At 37.1% G+C, this 20,592-nt stretch overlaps 1 protein-coding gene and 1 pseudogene across 11 annotated transcripts in view; one reads left to right on the forward strand and one right to left on the reverse strand.

Moving 5' to 3' along the window:
* The window catches only part of NAALADL2 (N-acetylated alpha-linked acidic dipeptidase like 2), a 1,180,690-nt gene that overhangs the window by 242,411 nt on the left and 917,687 nt on the right, over positions 1–20,592 (reverse strand). The window lies entirely within an intron of this gene.
* Positions 16,036–17,405, forward strand: LOC102511342 (annotated as a pseudogene).

Raw genomic sequence — 20,592 nt, forward strand, 5'->3', positions numbered from 1 at the left:
CTTAACAGAAGGGGTGGAGTGAGTACTATGTATCAAGTAATGGAAATGGGCTTACATGTCATGTTGTAGAACTACGTGACAGAAGAAAAAGGCAACATGCAAGGGAAAATAATTAAACAATGATCTCCAAAATTTTCATGTACGGAGTCTCCAAAGTCTATTTGAACTACACTATCAATAAGAGAAAAATTTTAAAACATATTAATTCAGAAGGAGAGCAGAGCCCAATTTTCCTAGATGGCTAGACAATCCTGAGAGCTAGCTGTCTTTGGGAACACGATGCAGGCATTCCTTTCTTCGGGATGTGGTGCGAATAATAACCAGGACACTAGAATCGCTCTATGAGCCCTTGATTCTGTTAATTCCCTTGTTTGAGCCACCCACTCATTCTTTAAAATGCTAGTAAGGTATCATCCCCTCAGTCAACATGAGTCACACCTTCCTCTGCACGTTTATTCCTCCACTAGACTTCTCATCACACTGTACCACAGACCAAATCATTATGGAGTTCTGACCTTCAAAGCCACCACAAGGACTATTTATATCTGAATCTCCGGTGTCTAGCACTGTCACTCTCAACAGGCACTTAAAACCATTATTTACCAGGCCATTCAAATACTCCAATGACATCCGTGAAGCCAGTGCTCATCAGATCACAGGGCCTTAGGACTTAATTCGCCAGCCACCACTCCCCTGCTGCCCTCTTCACTAAGCTCTCTCTACGCTGTATTACAGTCACTGCATCTGCGTTTAATTGGCCTTACCAAAGCACCAGCCACTTGAGTGCAGAGGCCTGTATTTTTTCTGTTTGTATCCTATGCAGTATAACTTGCTTGGTCTTACAGACAGTAGGTGCATAGTACAGATTCTGTTAAAGTTACCACTAAATATATGATGATATGTAAGAGTTAATAAATAAAAGATGGAAATGCATACGTGTGTAACTATTAAAGAAGTAAATCTTTTATGTCCGTATCTTTCCAAACTGACGTATTCAGAGCACTAATATTCTTGATCATGTAGTTGGCATTTAATAGCTTAGTTCAACTTTTATTAAACTAGCAAGCCCTAGAATGCAAAATCCACTTTAAAATATGGACTGAGGTTTGCCAGCATCGGGACAGCATGACAATAAATGTTTAACATATAGTAATACAGGGTGCTTTGCATGCCAGATACAATGTTTTTATCAGTTTATCTCTTATTAAACAACCAAAGAACCAACAATATTATTCAGGCTGGTAACTGTCTGCAAATAACTGTGGAATAACTTATAAGAAAAATATAATAGGAAAAGCAAACATAGAAATTGTGGAAATCATACATTTTCCTGATAAGACTGAAATTTAATGATATTCACTTTCAGGTATCTGAAATTTTAAGAAATTTACCATCACTATTAGATATTTAGAGACTTGGATATAAATCTAATACTTTAAAACCAACTTTACCTATCAGAGTTGCCAGTGCAGAAGTGAATAGCTACTCTAGGGCTGTTCTTACCATTGGACTTGATTAGGGAAATTCTTTTTAATTCCTGACTCTTGCTACTTAACTAGCTGAGTGAGGCTGTTCAAGTCACACAAGCCTTCTCATTCTGTTTTCTGACAAATTAAGTAACACCCATTTTGCCTCTCTCATGATGATGTTAAAGAACCCAATTTGCACATGGAAACTTCTTGAATGTTATTTGCATACAGATATTTGAAAATATTCTTATTGATACTATTATTATTATTGTTATTCTGGAGTGCTAGGAAAAACATTCTACCCAAAAGAATCTTTGCATTGTTTGTAAATCTGTCCTTGGATATTAATTTGCTTGGAGGTAAGGCTTCCAGAGATGACTAGGCTGAATGCTAAACTGTGCAATGTCTTGGATGGGGACCAAGCAAAGAGCTAATTTCGGAAGTGGACAGACTACATAGGCAGAAATGACTTGGCTAGGTGAGCACTTATTTTTAGGCATAGCGGTGTTGAGTAGAACATGATTAGGAAGAGGAAATAAAAGGGGGCTGAGGATGTAAAAAGGAGGAAGGGAATGAAAGAGGGAGGCAGAGTGAAGACAGAAAAAGTAATGAAAGGATATATCACAAGGAAACATGAAAGACAATTCTGATTGCCTCAAATTCCAAGTGGAGAACAGTTGTGAGACAGTCTACAAATGACTTGTATGGAAAGAAAGCCATACTATATCATACAGTGATTGTAGAGATTCAAGTTTTGTGTCTATACATGGTAGAAAGAAGAGACAGGAAATGTCACGTAAAAAGAGGTGAGGCAAAGTTATTTTGAGAATAAAGTCTAGTCATGTCCACATATCTTGATCAAGACTCAGAACTGAGGCCACCTGTGTCAGTATGACTTAAATATTTGTTAGAGAAAATTCTTGCCAGGAAGATAGGGCTGTAAGCCAGTAAGTTAACATTACTGTTTACTTCGGGAATTTTCTGCAAATCAATTTATCCAGACAAATAATTTGCTCATTAGGGTAAAAAGCTTGTTCAGCCGAATAAGTTACTCATAAGATTAGCAATATCCTCATCTTGCTTTGTCTAGAAATCCTAAAGTTTGCCCAGTGCCAACCATTTCTGCCCCTGAAAGACTTGCCTTCACTCACTTGAGTCCAGAAGGCTGACAATGACAATTGAACTTTAGCTGAGCCCTGTCCTGCCACTCTTTTCTGGAAATCTCCCCTCACCCTGCTCTACCCTTCAAATAAGATCTCCTTCAAGATTCACTTCTTTATTTGTCTCTATATAACCCTAGGTTTTCTCCCTCTTTTTTGAGAAATTCCTCCTTAATAAAAAAGTTTTCCATATTGCAATAGCCCACATAAAACCATCTCCTTAGTTCCCCGGTCCATTTTGGGTTTAATATCCTCAAAAACCTATAAACAGCCTCCCCTGACCTCCACATTCTGTAAAGGTAGCTCTCTTTCCTCAGTTTAGTAGGTCTAATAAACTTAATTTTGTTTGATCCGTAAGTCATCCTTGTGATAATTTTGTGATTCAGCTGTCAACATTGTCAAGGTAAGCCTTCAAAGATACAAGAGTTAGGATCCACTGCAGTAGACAGGAGGGGGAGAGGCAAGAGGAGAGAGGGAGAGGGAGCGTAGGAGGAAGATAAACATTTACGTGGAACAGTGAGTGGCTGCTCTTTGGAAATTAAATATTTCAGGGAAGCTGGCTGAAATTAAAGACATGTAAGAAATTCTCTGCTGATAGAGATGGAGGAAGAGGTTGAAGCAACATCACAGAGGCCTTAAATGATGCCAACTTGACAAATACGCAAAGGAGTGAAGGACTATAAAATCATAAGAGGAATTTTACCTCTGCCTAGTCCTGTAACCCATTTTCTTTAGGTTTATCTATTTTCCCTTTCACCTCAAAAGTAGGACATTTGAGGGCATTTCAAGAGCACAACTGAACTGAAGTAGCTTATCAAAATATTTTAGAGTTAAGATATATTGACTGTTAACAGAGCTTTCTTTAGAGGTATTATACCTTGACTACATCCATCTGAGAGTGTAGTTCAAATTCTGTGTGAATGCATCCTCTTGTGTCTAGGAACCCCCTTAGTTCATTAAAACTTTAGAATAACAAAAGTGCCTTCTCATTCAAGAGACCACGTGTAAATTGTTGTTGGTGTTTGATGACTTTCAATACAAAGCCCCTGCAGGAACCACCACTTCCTATCATAAGTCGTCTTCTCTCTCATTGTGTCCTTAAATCTTTTCTTGGGATTAGAGATGACTGACAGTGGCTTCCTGTCCAGAGGAGATTAAAAACTGAGCATAAATACTGGTCTTAGAATATTTGGAAGAAAACAGAAGTCTATTCTGGCCTCCATGGTACACTCTACCACTGTCTGGGGATTAAATAGAAATAAAATCAGTTAAAAACTGGCTGTTCAAGCTTCTTGTCCCCAGTTGACTGATGGAGACCAAAGAAACTAAAGATATTTGAAAGACACCTCAAGGCCTCTGCCTGGTTAGCCAGATCACTCTGGAGGGCTTCGCCTCATCTTCACAAGCCACATTCCTTCTTGAGGTTTTCCCATCTCAAGGCAATGCTACCAGTGCTTTTCCATTGATTTATTCTCTCTTAATTTCTTCATGGCATTTATCACTAAATTATTTCATCTTTCTCTTAGTGTTTTTACCTGATCTACCTGCCTCCAATCCTGATGTACTATGTTTGCAATAAGCTTTGGAAAGTATTTTCTTCCTAAAGACACCTTTGGATCTTGGATTCTATCCAAGTGACATCACTGAAGCTGAGGGCAGGACATTTTCACTTCTTCAACAGTTGCCCTTGTTTAGTAAATGGCACTACCATTCATTTATCCTCCTGCTCAGTCCAAAAAACTTTAGACTCTTCTCTTTCACCTGTATTTCATGTCACATTTGTCAGCAAAGCCTGTCAAAATGCATCTCACAGCCTGGAAGTACCTCCCTAGTCCAAACAACCACTGTTTCTCCTGTTCCCACTGCAGGAGCCTCCTATCTGGCCTCCCTGCTGCCACTCCTCCCGGAACCGCCTATTACTCAGCCAAAGTGAGTTTGAAAACAATTATGTCAGACCACATCAAGCACCAGTTTAAAACCCTACCATGACTTCTCCTCCCACTTCGGATAAAACCCAAACTCTTGGCCAGGCCCTCGAAGGCGCTACTGACCTGTGTCCTATGCTCGCTTGGACCTCATCTCACCATCACCGCTTGGGGCAGCTAGTCCCCCTGCTCCAGGCGTCCCAGCCTCCTTGTCCTTCCCAGCATCCTCCCACTTCAGGGCCTTGTGCTTTGTTTCCTCTTCCTGGAGACATCTCCACAAGGATCATTTGTTCATTTCATTCTGATTTCTGCTCCAATATCACTTCCCTAAAAAGGCCTTTCTGGGTGATACTAAAATAATTCTCTTACTCTCTATTCTCCTGGCCTACTTTATGTTTCTTCATAGCACTCATGTTGGAAATCTGCAACCAAAATAATTTCCTATTCCTGTGTTAAACATCATGGGAAACAGGCATATTCTCCCATCCCTGTGTTAAATAATTCTGGAGTCAAATTTACCTCCTTTCCCCTGTGCTAAATAATTCTACAGGGAAGTATAATTTTTCTTCTGTTTGAGAGCAAGGAAAACAACTTAGATGCTTAGTTGAGAAAATGCCTGCTTATGAAAGGTATGAGTGAATCATAAACAGCTTCATTATCAAGTTTTGCTCTAAGATCCTCACCTCCCTGCGCCCTTCAGTTCAAGGTAATTCTACCATAAATTTTCCTCAATGCCAATCAGTTCAGCATGTTGCAAGATCCACCTTAAAATTACCCAGTTCAGTCCTAATAGCCTATAAATATCTTGTGCCAATTTCCCATTTTGAAGTCCTACGATGGCTTTGTCAAGGTGGCACCCAACTGTAATGTAGAAATACAATGAACTTAGGTTTGTTTGATCAGAAGTATTTTTTTCTTGTGGTGTTTGGAGAGTTACCAGTTGATAATGCTGGACATTCCACCGATACCTTAGTAAGACCTCCTCACTACTTGTGACTGAGGCTCTGGACCACCAGACTCAGAATAGAATGCTTCCTCCCATGGCCCCTTGAGCTTCCCATTTAGGTCTCTCTCCAACTGCAACAGTGAGGTAGGCCTGAGCTCTGTTTTTTTCTGTTTGTTTGCTTGTTTTGTTTGTTTTTTTTAATGTTTATTTTGTCTGCTAGCAATGCAGAACAATTGTAAACCTTTATCTGATCCAATTTAAAAAATCATTATCCTTAGCAGAAAAATACAAAACTACTCATTTTTTTTCTGCCTGTTCTTGTCACTTTCTGTTGTGAATCTATATACCCCAAATAATTTCTCTTTGAACCATGGAGTCGACAGTCAACAGTCAACATGGTTTACTGTTTTCTTTAATAGAAAGAATGAAAGCTGTTTCAAGGATAACACCTAAACTGCCTTGTTCATTACGTCAGTCTGTGATGATCACATATATATTGTTACGTAATAGGTGCTCAATAAACATTTGTTGACTAAATGAAAATCTTGTCCGATATAAAATATTTAAGAGCTAAAAAGTAAACATTTTAAAAAATTGTGTAACACACACCTTCTTGAATTTCTCAAATCAAAATGTCTGACTAGGGAATTATTTGAAAAATATGAATGGAGAGAAATGGAAAAACATCAGATCCATTTATATCTGTCTATCTACATATTGTTACCTATCTGTAAATTTCAATGTTAAAATATAAGGCTTTAGTCAATGGTTGTTGGGAAGCAACTGTGAACAAGCCTATGCCCTACGCCCTACTCTGTGGAGATCCCACTTTGTGTGTGATGTAAATTCCCTCACATCTCTTAATTTTCTCTGGGATTGGCAAACTTGAGCCTTCTCCACCTTAGAGCTAGAATACATATATTCTGCTTCCTCAAATGTCTACTTGAAGCTAAGAGGAAAAAGAAAATGTTCATATTTTATATCCCATTTTAGATTTTCTTAAAATTCATTAGTGGAATATTAAATTAAAATTAAAAGGCATGCATTAGTTAAAGCCAAAGAATATTTCAAAGTCAGAGGATTTTATCAACATACTAATATATTAAATCAGTAAAACCAACGGCCATCTAATTGGGATCTCCTCTCTGTATAAGTTAACACAGTATTAACTCTTCAGAAATTCCTTTGGATTATTGTCACTGACATTACTTATTTTATATTCTGTTTCCCAAAGTAATTCGATAAAACTTAATGGTGACAGTAACTTTCTGATCTAGCTTTTTAAAGTTTCACAAGCAAATGAGTATCTAAAAACCACAATTCATGGCTTGAAGTTTCAGGCATACCATCCTTGGCAGATTAAATTTGTCAAAATTATTTTTCTATACATTTACATATATAAAAGGCATCAATCTACTATACAGAACCCACCAAATAGGCCAGATATTTCTTATTCAAATAAAATTACCAGCATTTTTCTTCCAATTCTATATATGCTCAACACATTCAAATTTGTTTAGACATCAGTAAACAGGAAGTTAAACTTGTTAACCTTCCATGGTCTTTCCTAACCTCATCATTGACATATCTTTTCTTTGAACAAATATGGGAACATCAGCTGGTGAGATCTTGGTCACAGCAACTAAATGTTCACTTCAGGAAACTAAAAGCAGGGAGTTTTCTCAACTATGTTTCTTCTCCTAGTTCTTTATACCAAGTTTACCACTAATGCAATTTTTTGACATAGTTGTGTGGTATTTTGAAAGCCACTGCTATTTTATGATTGCTATTAATGTTGCCATTTGTATACTAGAACACTGAGGCATAGTTGTAGAAGTCAATATAACATTGGATTCATTACCTAATTGTCCTATACTTATTATGGACATAGATAAAAATAAAACCTTCCTGAAATCAATCTCTGCTATTCCCCTACACACAAAATAAATGAAACAAAACAAAATCTCTATGCTCACAGCACAAGGTATAGTGATACAACAAATCTACAAATTCATAGGCTATCTTCTCTATATTGCTACATATCCCTGATTCATTTTAATATAAAATACAGTTTAGAAGCAGCAATGTTCAAAGAGAGTCTTACTTTACCACTGAGCTTTATATCCTTGAAAAGTTACAAATTCTCTCTGAGTTTCAGTTTCTTCATCTCTAAAAGGATAGTAATACTGTCTATTTTTGCAAGATATTTACCCAGATACAAATGCAAATCACCTAACCTGGTGTCTGGATCATCAGAGCAGCCAAATGAATAAAATACATTCTTATCTTCAAGTTAAAATGAGTAAAGAGTAGAGGTTTATTTTCAAAATTTGCTCTACCAAGGCCCCTCAGTATGTATCCTTAAAACGTATCCACCTTTTAATTTAAAATTTTAAATAGTAACTACTTACCATGTATTTAATACATACAAATACCTCAATCCCAGCTCGCCACTAAAATCAGGCTGGATGAATAAGACTTCCTATATATTATCTTATTCAGTCGTCACAAACACCCAATGAAATGAGTATTCCTTGCTTTTAGAGGTGAGAAAATTAAGAGGCACATACGTTAGGTAATGTGGTCAAAAAGCTACTGACAACTACCCAATGTAAACCTGTTTGTCTGCCCTTTCAACTCCAATATATTTTCTCCCAAATAGTATTCCCTAGATTAGATGGAACGGAAAGTAACTTATTGTTGATAGCCTACTAGTTGCCAAATACATGGCTAGTTATTCTTGAGTTTTATTTTAAGCCCTCTTCAAGGGCTGTCTGTTGTCCTCAGATTTTTACAGAAAAGGAAACTAAAGTACGCAGAGGTCAGCCAGTAATATATGACCAGTAAGTGGCAGAGCCAAAATTCAAAATCAGATCTGTCTGGTTCCAAAGCCCATGTACAGATGGTATGAACAGTGAAAAAAGTTGGGGCTTTGGAATCAGACCCATCTGGGATACGGTATCAGGTTTGCCATCTGTCAAATCTATTAAATCTCGTTGGGCCTCAATTCAGGCTCCTAAAAATGGACATAACAGTGCATTTCTCATAAGTTTGTTGAAGGAATGAAATGAGATATGTATGTATATGTGTGTGTGTGTGTGTATATATATACATATACATATAAAAAAAACCATGTTTAACAGATTGCTTAAGATCTAGCACATTTAAAGGTAGATATTATTTCATCTGCCTCAGGAAGAAGTGAAGCCATAAGGACCGAGATGAATAAAAACACTTCTATGATACACAAATATGCCATTTTACTCCTGTTCATTTTCCCTCTTACCTTTGAATAGGGACTCGTATGTCATGTGACACTCCATTATCTCCCACAACAACTAATGTACGTACACCCACTGGAAATGGATGGGTCAGTCATCCTTTTCATTCTTGGAACTTGAGATTGAGACATCAAAAGTGTAGCTAGTCCTAGTTACAGGCATGGGGAGGGGGTGTAAGACTTTTGTAACTACTGACTGTGTAGTCTTTTTTGACCTCGTACACTCTGTTAAAGAAATAGAGAAAGCCAACTCTCCTGGACAGTAGCAAGAGAATAAAACAGAAATGCAGAGTTGAGCTGAGATCAGAGAATATGAAGCAACAGAGGGAAAGAAAGCACATGGCTGATCAACTGTCAAGTTTCTGAAATGTCAGGCTGATTCCCTGAAGTTAAGTTCCTTGAGATTGTTTTTTATGCTTTTCAATAAATGTTTTCATTTATGCTAACTCAATAGTTGTTTTTGTAACCAAAACAATCTCTAAACAGGGGGAGAATATGGAATACTAGACACTGTGGTTATCCCAACATCCAATATATTATTCTTCATTACACAGCAGTCATGTGACTCGGTGGGACTGCTCACCCACAGTTCAAGGTGTGGATCCTGACAAGGTTGAAGAACCTGCCACAGGACTGGTTAGGGAAACGGGCTGAAGCCAGACACCTTCCGTTGGCCAGGAGGCTAGGAGGATTTTTTTTACCCCGAGGGCTTCCGAGAAAGTTCTCTTGCTCTGTGGAAAGAACTCTCTGAAGATTCGCTTTCTTTCTTTTTGAACAATGTGAATGAAGAAATAAAATCTAGAACTACTGAAACTATTGTGTAACCTTCAAAGCCAATTTGAGAACAAAGCTGATTCTCCAAGAATGATGTAGCCAAAAAATCCTAAAGAACAAGGCCAAATCAGCTCTCACCAGGTCTGCAGCCCTAGCTGCTTCTGAGCCAATTATCTCTGCTGTTTAGATAGCCAGTTGAGTTGATGGTTTTGTCCACTGAAAATGAAAGCATTTTTCCTGGGACAGGAGAGAGGAAAGGGGATGGGTAGACAAAAACCAATAAAGTCACTGTGGAGCATGTTGAATTTGACAATCATATAGAATATCCAGGTGGAGACATCTAGTGTGTAGTTGGAAATGCAGCTTTGGAGTTCACTGGAGAGATCAAAGCTGGCAAAGTAAATTGAGAGGGTCATCAGCATGAAGGTGGGAACCAAAGCCCTGGGTATAGTTGAAGTCATCCGGAGAGGACACATTTAGGACTGATTGGGTGCTGTTTTCTTTCAGTCACCAGTATCATTTAGCTCAGACAAAATCTACTTAAATGTTATTTTTTAAAATAGGTTTCACTTGCATTTGAAATGTTTCAGAACCATCTAAAAATTAAAACTCTTAGAAGTCACAGATACTCTACTACACAGCAAGAAGTAGGCAATTGTTTGAATTGCTTTTCAGAAAGACAGGCTAGAATTTCAATGCTGAGGATATTCTCATATAGGATATGAGTTTAAGGATTTGAGCAGAAGGACTAAGCATTAGTTTTCTATTACTATTTACTAGAAGGACAATTTGCAGATATAACTTTTGCCTGGAATTTCTTTTCTTTTCCAATTCACTCAATTTTGAACGCTATCCTCAATAAATGACATATGTGAATTTATTAATTCCATTGGCAATTTTATATAGATATCTACAGCAAAGCAAAAAAACCCCAAAAAACAAAAAACAAAAAACTAAGGATTTGAAGTTACTAAGTGCTTATTTTGGAAGAAAGGCTGATTTTTGCTTGCTTCTTAAAATCCCCAAATGTATATCAGAAAATTTATTTGACTGAAACAACCCAGATATTTTCTTTACAGCCCACATGAATGTTAGATTAGACAGGGATGCAGCACTACCAACATCAGAAAAGAAATTAAAAAAAAAAAATACTGGAAGAGAAAATGGAGAAGGGATTAAAAATCAAAAGTGAGGGGAAAACAGTTTACAAAAAATATAATTACTTTCTCATAACAGGAATTTCTGGCTATGTCTTTACGAGGAAAACAAACCCAAGTGCGTCCTGAACAGCAGAGAAAATCAATAGAATCAACTCTAAAAATAACCATCTACTTTGTGAAGATCTTAACTCTGATATATAAAATTGACATTTTTATTCATCTACTTGAATCTCCTCACACCATGAATGTTGCCATTAACCTACGTGGAACTTGCCCCATTTGATAGAGAAGCCCTCATATGGAAATTTTGAAAATTCTGTTATAATCTCCCTAATAGATATACTTTGAATTTTTGGATGTGTGTTTTTGCTTCTTCTGTAAGTTTCCCTTGGAGTTCTAGGTAATGAGATCCAGGCTCTTGTAAAAATAATTAAATCTCAAGCCTCAATTTCCTCGCTACTAAAAGGAGGAAATTAAATCAATTTTTTTAGAAGAAGGTATTATCTCTTGAAAATCAGAACCTCTAGAGGTAAATGGATGAGTGCAGTTCTTTGAGAAATCCATATATAAGAATAAAACAAAATTTTATTTTTGGAAAACACTGATGTCTTCAGGTTACAGAGTACAGAAACTTTAGCTCAACAAAATCATTTTTGAAAATACCCTATCTTTTGCAATTAGAGCCCACCAGATGGAGGAGAAATGCGTTGGAGGAACATGATTCCAAGGGGAAAGCCCTATCAGAATCTTCCCCCGTTAGGTTCTAGAAGCTGCTTCCAATTCAGACGTTTTATTGTTTACACTTCTCTCTCTCCTCTGCCTTCTGATGCAGTTTTGTACAGTTTACATGTGAGCAACGGCCTCCCTACAATTTGTATTCACTTCTGAAATCTCACAACTGGCATTTCTGCTGAGTTTCAACTCTCCTTTCTGAAGAGCCTACTTTGCATCTTTTCTCACTCTCTTTCCCCCATACTCTCACCAACCAAAAATGCTTTGTTATAAAAATGTAAATATACTTTTCAAACTACACATCCACCCTGGTAAAGAAGGTTATAACCTATCTCTTGAGAATCAACTAGATTCCAAATCTGTGGGTCTTCAACCTCTTAGGGAGACCACAAGATTATAAGCAGTCCTGGAATACAAGTATAAAGATTTATCCATACAATAAGTCAAGTTATAACACGTGTATTACTATTTTTCAAATGTGTAATGTAACACATATATAACATAAATGTGTGTATATTGCATATAATAAATTAATATGTTGAACTTAATATGTTAAATGTGGAATATTACAAAATGCTGTTGGGATTTATAATATTTAGTTTTTTTTTAATGTTACTGAAATCAGTATATATCATGTATTATAGCAGGGAGATATTAAAATAACTCCTCTATCTAAGTGATTTGGAATTATTTGACTAAATTACTCATTTGAGTATATTCATGGACCTCCATGGATCGTCTTTTTTATTGGAGGAATTAGATTTTTAGAGACAGGCAGAAGGGGATTAGAGACCCACTAATCTAGCATTCTTCATCTATTATTTAATTTCTCACGTATATTTTCTCAAGTATATTTTGTCTAGCTGAGTGACTAGTCGCATTTTATTGTAAGAAAATTTGAGGAGCCTATCCAGCATCCAAGAAGCTATTAACTATCCAGCATGTGTCTGGATTACAACCAGGTAATTAACTATCCATCTCTACCTACAACGTTGGTTGGTGGGCCTCATCAGCTATGAAAATAGGAAAAAATGTCAGACTGAAAACAGCCTATGTAGTGTTCAAGTGAATGTAACAGCAGAGTTCTGACCACGACTCCACTTAGCTCCAGCAAACACCCCGGCAAGCTCAGAGCTCCTCCCGCCTAGGCAAGCTGTCGGCAGGTCCTTTTTCCTTTCTTTCAGCAGATTCCCATCTGGCTGCTCAGATGACAAGCCCTCAGGCTCCTTTCATTTTTAGGTTTTTACCGCTAATCATTTCAAAGAAAAGAAAACAGCCCAAGGAAAGTGAAAAACCTCAGGGAAAAACAACCACAAACCTTTGGAAACGTGATTCTCGGGACTTCGAGACTAGAAAGTGTAACTCTCTATTTGCTGCAATAATAGAAAAGCCAGGTGGTCTAGGATGAATGCGTGTCTGAAAGTGGATTCACTCAAACACTAAATGAGAGTGAAAGGAATATGGGAAGAAATATGGGTTTTCCTGGGAAGAAAGTCCCACATTTCAGCAGGTGGATCCCCAGAGCCAATTAAGACAAAACAGTAGTAATGTTCTTGTTTAAAGTTTTTGTGTGTGTTTTGTTTTTACTTTGTTTTCTTTTCTTTTCTTTTTTCTTTTAATTCTGGAGACCTCTATTTGGAGTTTATTTCCTCAAGCTTCTGCCTAGTCCAGGAGTGATGCTACCTCTGGTCAGATCCTCAGCAAACCTCCCATTTTGGCACAGTATGTATTTACCAATTTAGGAAGTCTGAAATAATATTAGACACATCAACCTCTGCTTACAGATGCTTTAGGAAGAAAAAAACTCAACAGTAGAACGAGTTTCATTTCATTTTAATTTTAGCTCTAATTTTAAGCAAAAGCCTAACCAATTTAATCTGTGCAAATTTCTCAACTATTTTTGAAATTCCTAACATATTTAAAAAACAAGAAGAGGAAGCATGACTGCCGATTCCTCCTTCCAATTATTTAACTGTAAAATAAGGGTGAACTCTAGTCAATCTCCACACAGATCCAAAGGCGATGTAAAGCACAGCAGCACCAATTGCAAATGAATTAGGGTGTCTTATTTTTCATATGTATGTATATTTTGCATACATATACACAAATACACCTTTTTGGTAAACTGAAATTTACTAAAAATTGCATGAATTATGTTTGTTATTTTTCCCCTGTACTAACACTAGTCCCTGCTGCAAATACAGCAGTTAAGTAGCTCCAAGGTTAGCATTTAGCAAGAGTGTCCTCATTTTTAAGGAGGCTGATACTTTACATTTTAAAGATCCTGATTATGAATTGTAGATTATTTTTTTAAAGGCTCCAGGCATTCTTGTTCTCTATCACACAGTCCTGATAAATATTAAAATCTAAGAGGGTTCTTAGAATACTTTCTCCACTCATAATAGAACCTGGATCATTGTTGGCTTTGATACTCCTGTAGAAAAAAGCTAATGTGAAAATGTAATTTTTTAGAAAAGTAATAGTGATGAATAGTGACCAAGTTATTGCCATAAGAGTATATGATAACTTGAAAAAAAAACACATAATTACAATCTTTTTTAGAATGACCTACTTTCAATTAGGTGTTCTATAGTCATATGTTATAGGAAAATGCTTTTAATAACCACACACAATGAAGGCCCTGGGATGTTCATTAATTAAAAAAAAAAAAAAAAAACTCATGTAATTTTCTCAAATGCATTTGACCAATAATTCCCTTTCTGATAATCACTGAGAAATAAAGTTTGAAAAAACACTAAGATTAGAAGAAGTCTAACAAACATTTTATTTTTAAAGGTTTTGATCATTAAATGTATAGTTATTACTCTAACCAGATAGGGTAGGGGGTCCCTGGAGAAAGAGAACCAGGCATGGCTTTCTTGACGTAAGAGAAGCAATTTTTGGCGTTAGCCATTTTGGTATCTAAGTTTGGCCACAGTGCTTGTCCTTGAACAGGTCTCTGTAATAAAGATGTTAAGAGAACAAAAAGCAAGAGAAGTAACAACAGGAAAGATAAATCAGTTGTAAAGACTCCGGTCCTATTTCAGTGGTCAGGACCAGCCCAAAGCACTGTCTTGAGCTGTTCTGCAGAGTTTAAATACCTCCTTGGTAAGTGAAGCCTAAAGGATGTTGATGTTGACTTTTTCTGACCCTCACGTCTTCCATCAGCTAAAGCTTAGGCTCCGCCTACCATCTAAGGCCCTTCATGAATATGTATGTGCTCATATCATAAGACTTCCTCACTTCTGTTATTGGGGATACACTGCTTTGGGAAAGATCCCCCATGTTCTCCTTACTAGTAACAAATCCTTCCTTCTCCCCATCTTTGGCTTGGTTGTGTCTTTTGGCTCGACACCCACCAAGAGGTGAACCCAGTTTTCAGCTAACATTACTAAGTTATGACACTGTTTTAGATCACATTCAACTGGATGTGTCCAAAGCAGACTAGATTCAACAAATGGGTTCCAGTATATTGGTAGGTGGGTGGAGAAATGGGAGGTGCTGTAGGGGAGGGGAATAAGGGAATAATAAAATTCCTGGGTTCCGCCCAGGCTAATTCTGAGCTTTGTCTTGCTGATCTTTATTAAAATGACCTGAGTGAACTTCCTTATTAAGTAGATAGATTATATACAGCTAGAAATAAGGTGGTTAACAGAATGGTTAAAAAGCCATGGTAAATTGGATGCTTTACCAAAAACAACCAAAATAAATTCTAAAAGCAATTGGAAGTTCACTGAATCTATGTATCTATCACACATTATACTATATGTATATGTATTCTATGCATTTTTCAATATATCTGTATATCTATCATTTTCTATCTTAGTTTTATAAATGAAAAAAAAGAGAATGTCTAGCTATACACCCCCTTCTCAGTCAGTCAGCATCTGTGAGACTCAATGAGGCTACTTTTTGTACCATATACTTAGAGCATATTCTTCATTCCTAACAGCATACAAATTAGCATATTTCTGTTTGTCATTATGGATTTACAAAGCTATCTCCCTTGTTACCATGTAAGCTCTGGGAGAAAAAAAAAAAACAACTTTATATTTAGGTCCACAGTGCCTCTTAGCACAATAGGTGCTACTTTTTTTTTTTTTTTTTAGTTAAATAAAGGAAATAAACTAAAGAGTGTAACTGTAGAAGATACAAAAATGATATAGAATGTATACTCTAAATAGAGATGGCAATATGAAATGGCACTGATGTTGAGGAATTAAGCGGTATAAACTGCATAAAGAAATCACGTCCTGGAGTTGACCGCTGAACACTGCCGGGTCCGGGGCACTGGCTCTCTGGAGCCCCCTGTAACTTTACAGGGGTTTCTCCCTATCCGCAGTCCTGCATCCATGGATTTGATTAACCACAGATCATGCAGTACTGTAATACATCTTTATAAAGAAAAAAAATCGGCATATAAATGAACCTGCACAGTTCAAATCCATGTTACTCAAGGGTCAACTGTATATACTTGCTATCTTTCATGTTAAGTCCTATGATACACAGGATTTTAAATTTATTTACTTCACCCAAAGAAAAAAAAATGTAGATTGTATTAAAAATTACTTATGATAGATCTAACCAAAAAATTACAAGTTACTAAGTAAAGACCTAGGAAAAATAGATATTAGAATATCAAAGTGATGCAAGAATCAGATTATCCAAACTACACTATTAGAAGATAGGGACAACGCTCCGCCACCACTGCTGCTGTGACTCGGACTGCACACCAGCACCCCCCCCACCGACAACGCCGCCGCCATGGAGGACATGAACGAGTACAGCAACACAGAGGAATTCGCAGAGGGGTCCAAGATCAATCCCAGCAAGAATCAGCAGGATGATGGTAAAATGTTTATTGGAGGCTTGAGCTGAGATACAAGCAAGAAAGATCTGACTGAGTATTTGTCTTGATTTGGGGAAGTTGTAGATTGCATAATTAAAACAGATCCTGTCACTGGAAGAACAAGAGGATTTGGATTTGTGCTTTTCAAAGGTGCTGCTAGTGTTGATAAGGTTTTGGAACTGAAAGAACACAAACTGGATGGCAAATTGATAGACCCTAAAAGGGCAAAAGCTTTAAAAGGGAAAGAACCCCCCCTCAAAAGGTTTTTGTGGGTGGACTGAGCCCAGATACTTCTGAAGAACAAATTAAAGAATATTTTGGAGCCTTTGGGGAGATTGAAAATATTGAACTTTCCATGGATACACAGACAAATGAAAGAAGAGGATTTTGTTTTATTACGTATATAGATGGAGAGCCAGTAAAGAAACTGTTAGAAAGCAGATATCATCAAATCGGTTCTGGGAAGTGAGAGATTAAAGTTGCTCAGCCCAAAGAGGTATATAGACAACAGCAACAACAAAAAGGAGGTAGAGGTGCTGCAGCTGGTGGACGAGGTGGCACTAGGGGTCGTGGACGGGGTTGTGGACGAGGCCAGGGCCAAAACTGGAACCAAGGATTTAATAACTGTTATGATCAAGGATATGGAAATTACAATAGTGCCTATGGTGGTGATCAAAACTATAGTGGCTATGGCAGCTATGACTGTACTGGGGGTAACTATGGGAACTATGGATATGGACAGGGACGTGCAGACTACAGTGGCCAACAGAGCACTTACGGCAAGGCATCTCGAGGGGGTGACAATCACCAAAACAACCACCAGCCATACTAAAGGAGAACATTGGAGAGAACAGGAGGAGATTGCTAAAGTAACCCATCTTGCAGGACGACATTGAAGATTGGTCTCCTGCTGATCTAAGAGGATAATTTTGTAAAAGACTTTCTAGTGTACAAGACACAGCTCTGTCCAACTGTATATAGCCGCCAATTAGTTTTCTTTGTTTTTACTTTGTCTTTTGCTATCTTCTTATGACTCGATGTGGATTTGTTTATACAAATTTTATTTGTACGGTTTCATGTTAAACCTCAAATAAATGCTTCCTTATGTGAAAAAAAAAAAAAAGAAGATAGGCTTCAGGTTGCCTATATCTTCCTAATAATCAAAACAAAAAAGAAATAAGATCAGTCTCACCTCAAATTATCCATTTATGATACGCCAGAGCTGATCTTCCTAGAAATGAGATCTGAAAGGAAATCTGCAAGTAACTGAAACAAAGCCCTCGTGGGATGCCCCATTCACAGCATCACAGCATATAAAATCACTTTCCAGGGACAGAGTTTTGTAACATGCCTTGAAACTGAGTGACAACATCACGCCAAGGAACAAGAAGTTTCATAGAGAGAAGCTAAAATAATGTAGTTTGAGGATTTTATGCTTTTTTATAAATCTTAGTCTTGAGTGGAGAGATGTAGAATAAGTCGATTAGCTCAAGCAAGGTTTATCAGGAGTGGGACTGATGACATTTTAGGCACAGTTCTTTTTTGCTATGGGGGCCTGTCCTGTACATTACGGAACGTTTAGGAGCATCCGAGTTCTCTATCCATTAGATGCCAGAAACAATCTCTCATCCCCCATTGTAATGACCGAAAGTTTTTTGAAATGTTTCCTGGGGCACAAAATCACCCCCATTTGAGAACCACTACTTTCAGGCATTGATTCCCTTCCTTATGGTAGAATCACAGATCCGGTAAAGAATCTGCTCAAAGTTATGAATTCTTTAACCAGAAAAAGTTCTGTGAGCACACAAGACAAAACGCGCGTGTCATGTTCAGGGTTCACGGACCTTTTGCTACACCTCGGTTAAACACCTCTCATTTAAAGGAACAGAAGATTGGATGTCTTCCAGACAGCTTCATGAATGTTTATTTATTGCAACTGAACATTATATACAATTGGGTGTTTTAAGGGATATATGAAGAAACTGAAAAAAAAATTGTTCATAGAAATAACTGAAATAAGAGAAAACACTGCTTTAACTAAAGCTCGCCACAAATGATTTCCATAATTAAGGTAAAAATAAGTTAAACTCCAGCTTTTTTTCTAAAGAAAGTAAGGTGTATTTTAAATATTTAAATCAGTGGTAGTGTTCTACTTGTGTCCTGAGAAGACAACGTCAGAAGTGAGATAAGATATAAGAAAAATTATTTACTGAAATCTGTTGTACTTAAATTTGTTGTTTCTACATGGCAAGCAACCTTTCGTTGGAGAGACCATCTCATCTGTGAGATCTGAGTGGGCTGATTCCCCTTGTGGTTCCAGTGAAGACCACACTGTCCCCCCAATGGCATCGCAGAGCACACCATCTCCTTGCCCCAGAGCCTATTTAAGATGTGGTATATGACCTCAGCTGCGTCCTAGTAAGCCAGCCGGGGCAGCTGAGGCACCTTTGTCCCCTGCTGGGTATGCCAAGCCCGGAGCTGCCATGCCTGCATCTGTCACCACGTGGGGAGCCTCCCACAATGCTTCTGAGCACTTACCACGCGCCAGCCATGGTGAAGACAACCAAAGGCACTGCTTTCAGTAGTGAGGGGCAGTGAATAAACATATAAACAACACAAAAAATATAATCTCAAGTCCTGATGAGCGCTTAAAAGAGCATAAAGATGTAGAGAGGTAATGTCTTCAAATTCTTGGGATTTTAGTTTAACACATTTAATTATTTAATGGTTTCCTCTCTTTTTTTTAAGCCAATATGAAAGTTCAGTGCATTCTTGATAGCATGCTCTAAAGGGAAATAATATAAAAAGACATTATTAAATAATAACCTAGTGTTAGAAAGTGGGAAAATGCTTAGTATTTTCATTATTAATACTGTCCTGAGGAATTTCCTATTTAATAAAAAATATGTCAACTATTTCCCTAGGGCTGCTGTAACAAAATGCCACAAAAGATGTAGCTTAAAACAACAGAAACTTGTCTCAAGGTCTGGAGGCTAGAAGTCCTAAGTGTTCTCTAAAAGGCTCTGGGCTAGAATCCTTCCTTCCCTTTTCTCAGCTTCTGGTAGATGCCTTGCCATTCCCCGGTTTGCAGATGTATCACTCCAATCCCCTCCATGTCTTTACGTATCTTTTCCCTGTGTGTCACTCTGTCCCAACGTCCCCTTAAAGAAGAACATCCATCATTAAACTAATGCACCATGACATCATCTTAACTTGCTTATATCTGCAAAGACCCTGATTCCAAATAAGGTCACGTACACCAGCACTGCAAGTTAAGACTTGAACATAACTTTCTGGGGTACACAATTTAACCCACCATACCTTCTAGAGATTATACTAAGCATTTAGTATACAAAACATAATGGAATTTTAAAAAGTAGAATTACAACTAAATAAATTCTGCATATTTTGAACAAAATCTACTTATTTTGAGAATTTTAAATATATACAAATGAATATTAAACCACAGGATTTCTTCCAAAGATACAGTGGCATTTCTTTTTTGACTCAAGTTAAAGTAGTTTTGTTACTTAGACTATAAAAAATCATATTCTCTTAAAAAACAGTTCATAAAATATCAAAGGGAAAAAATCCATATCCCTTGAGACAAAGATACTACAAATATTTTATCATACTTTCATGTATCTCTCTAGTTGTATCAGTTTTAACTTACGTTTCCAGATTGTCGCATTGTCAATATTGTGAAACTAATATGTTTAGATTTTGTTGTTGTTGTTGGAAACATTCTGAATCTGTATAATCTAGAAATTATAAGAGAAAGCTAGTATTACACTTTTATGTGCTAGATAATAATCATCTTTGTCTGCAAACTTGCCAACCGATCATGAAATTTGAAGATTCTCACACTTGATTCTCATTTTAGCTCCAATGGTAGTCCTTTTTTAAAGTGGGCCTTCCTTTTTTTTGGACAACACAAAATGTAGAGTTCTTCATTCTTCTTGGCCAGTCAATAAACATTTTTCTTTGATGTCCCCCACTGTTTGTTGTTCTGCCGTCTTAAACTAGAATAATATACCTTTGCCATATGTAAGAGTAGTTATTCACCTTAAGTCTCTTCTTTCTTTAAGCTTTATGACATCAGTTATATTTCAATATAATTAATTTTAATATAATTAATTTCAGATGCATTTACTATCTTTCTCACTTTCTTCTAGTTACAAAGCCCTCTTAAACTACATTCTTCACAACTCATGCAAATTCTCCAGGGATGGTGTGGCCACATTAGTGAAAAGTGCAGTAATGACCATCCCCACTCTTTTCTCTCACGTTTACTAAT

The sequence above is a fragment of the Camelus ferus genome, chromosome 1, assembly GCF_009834535.1.
Source record: "Camelus ferus isolate YT-003-E chromosome 1, BCGSAC_Cfer_1.0, whole genome shotgun sequence".
Lineage (NCBI taxonomy): Eukaryota > Metazoa > Chordata > Mammalia > Artiodactyla > Camelidae > Camelus > Camelus ferus.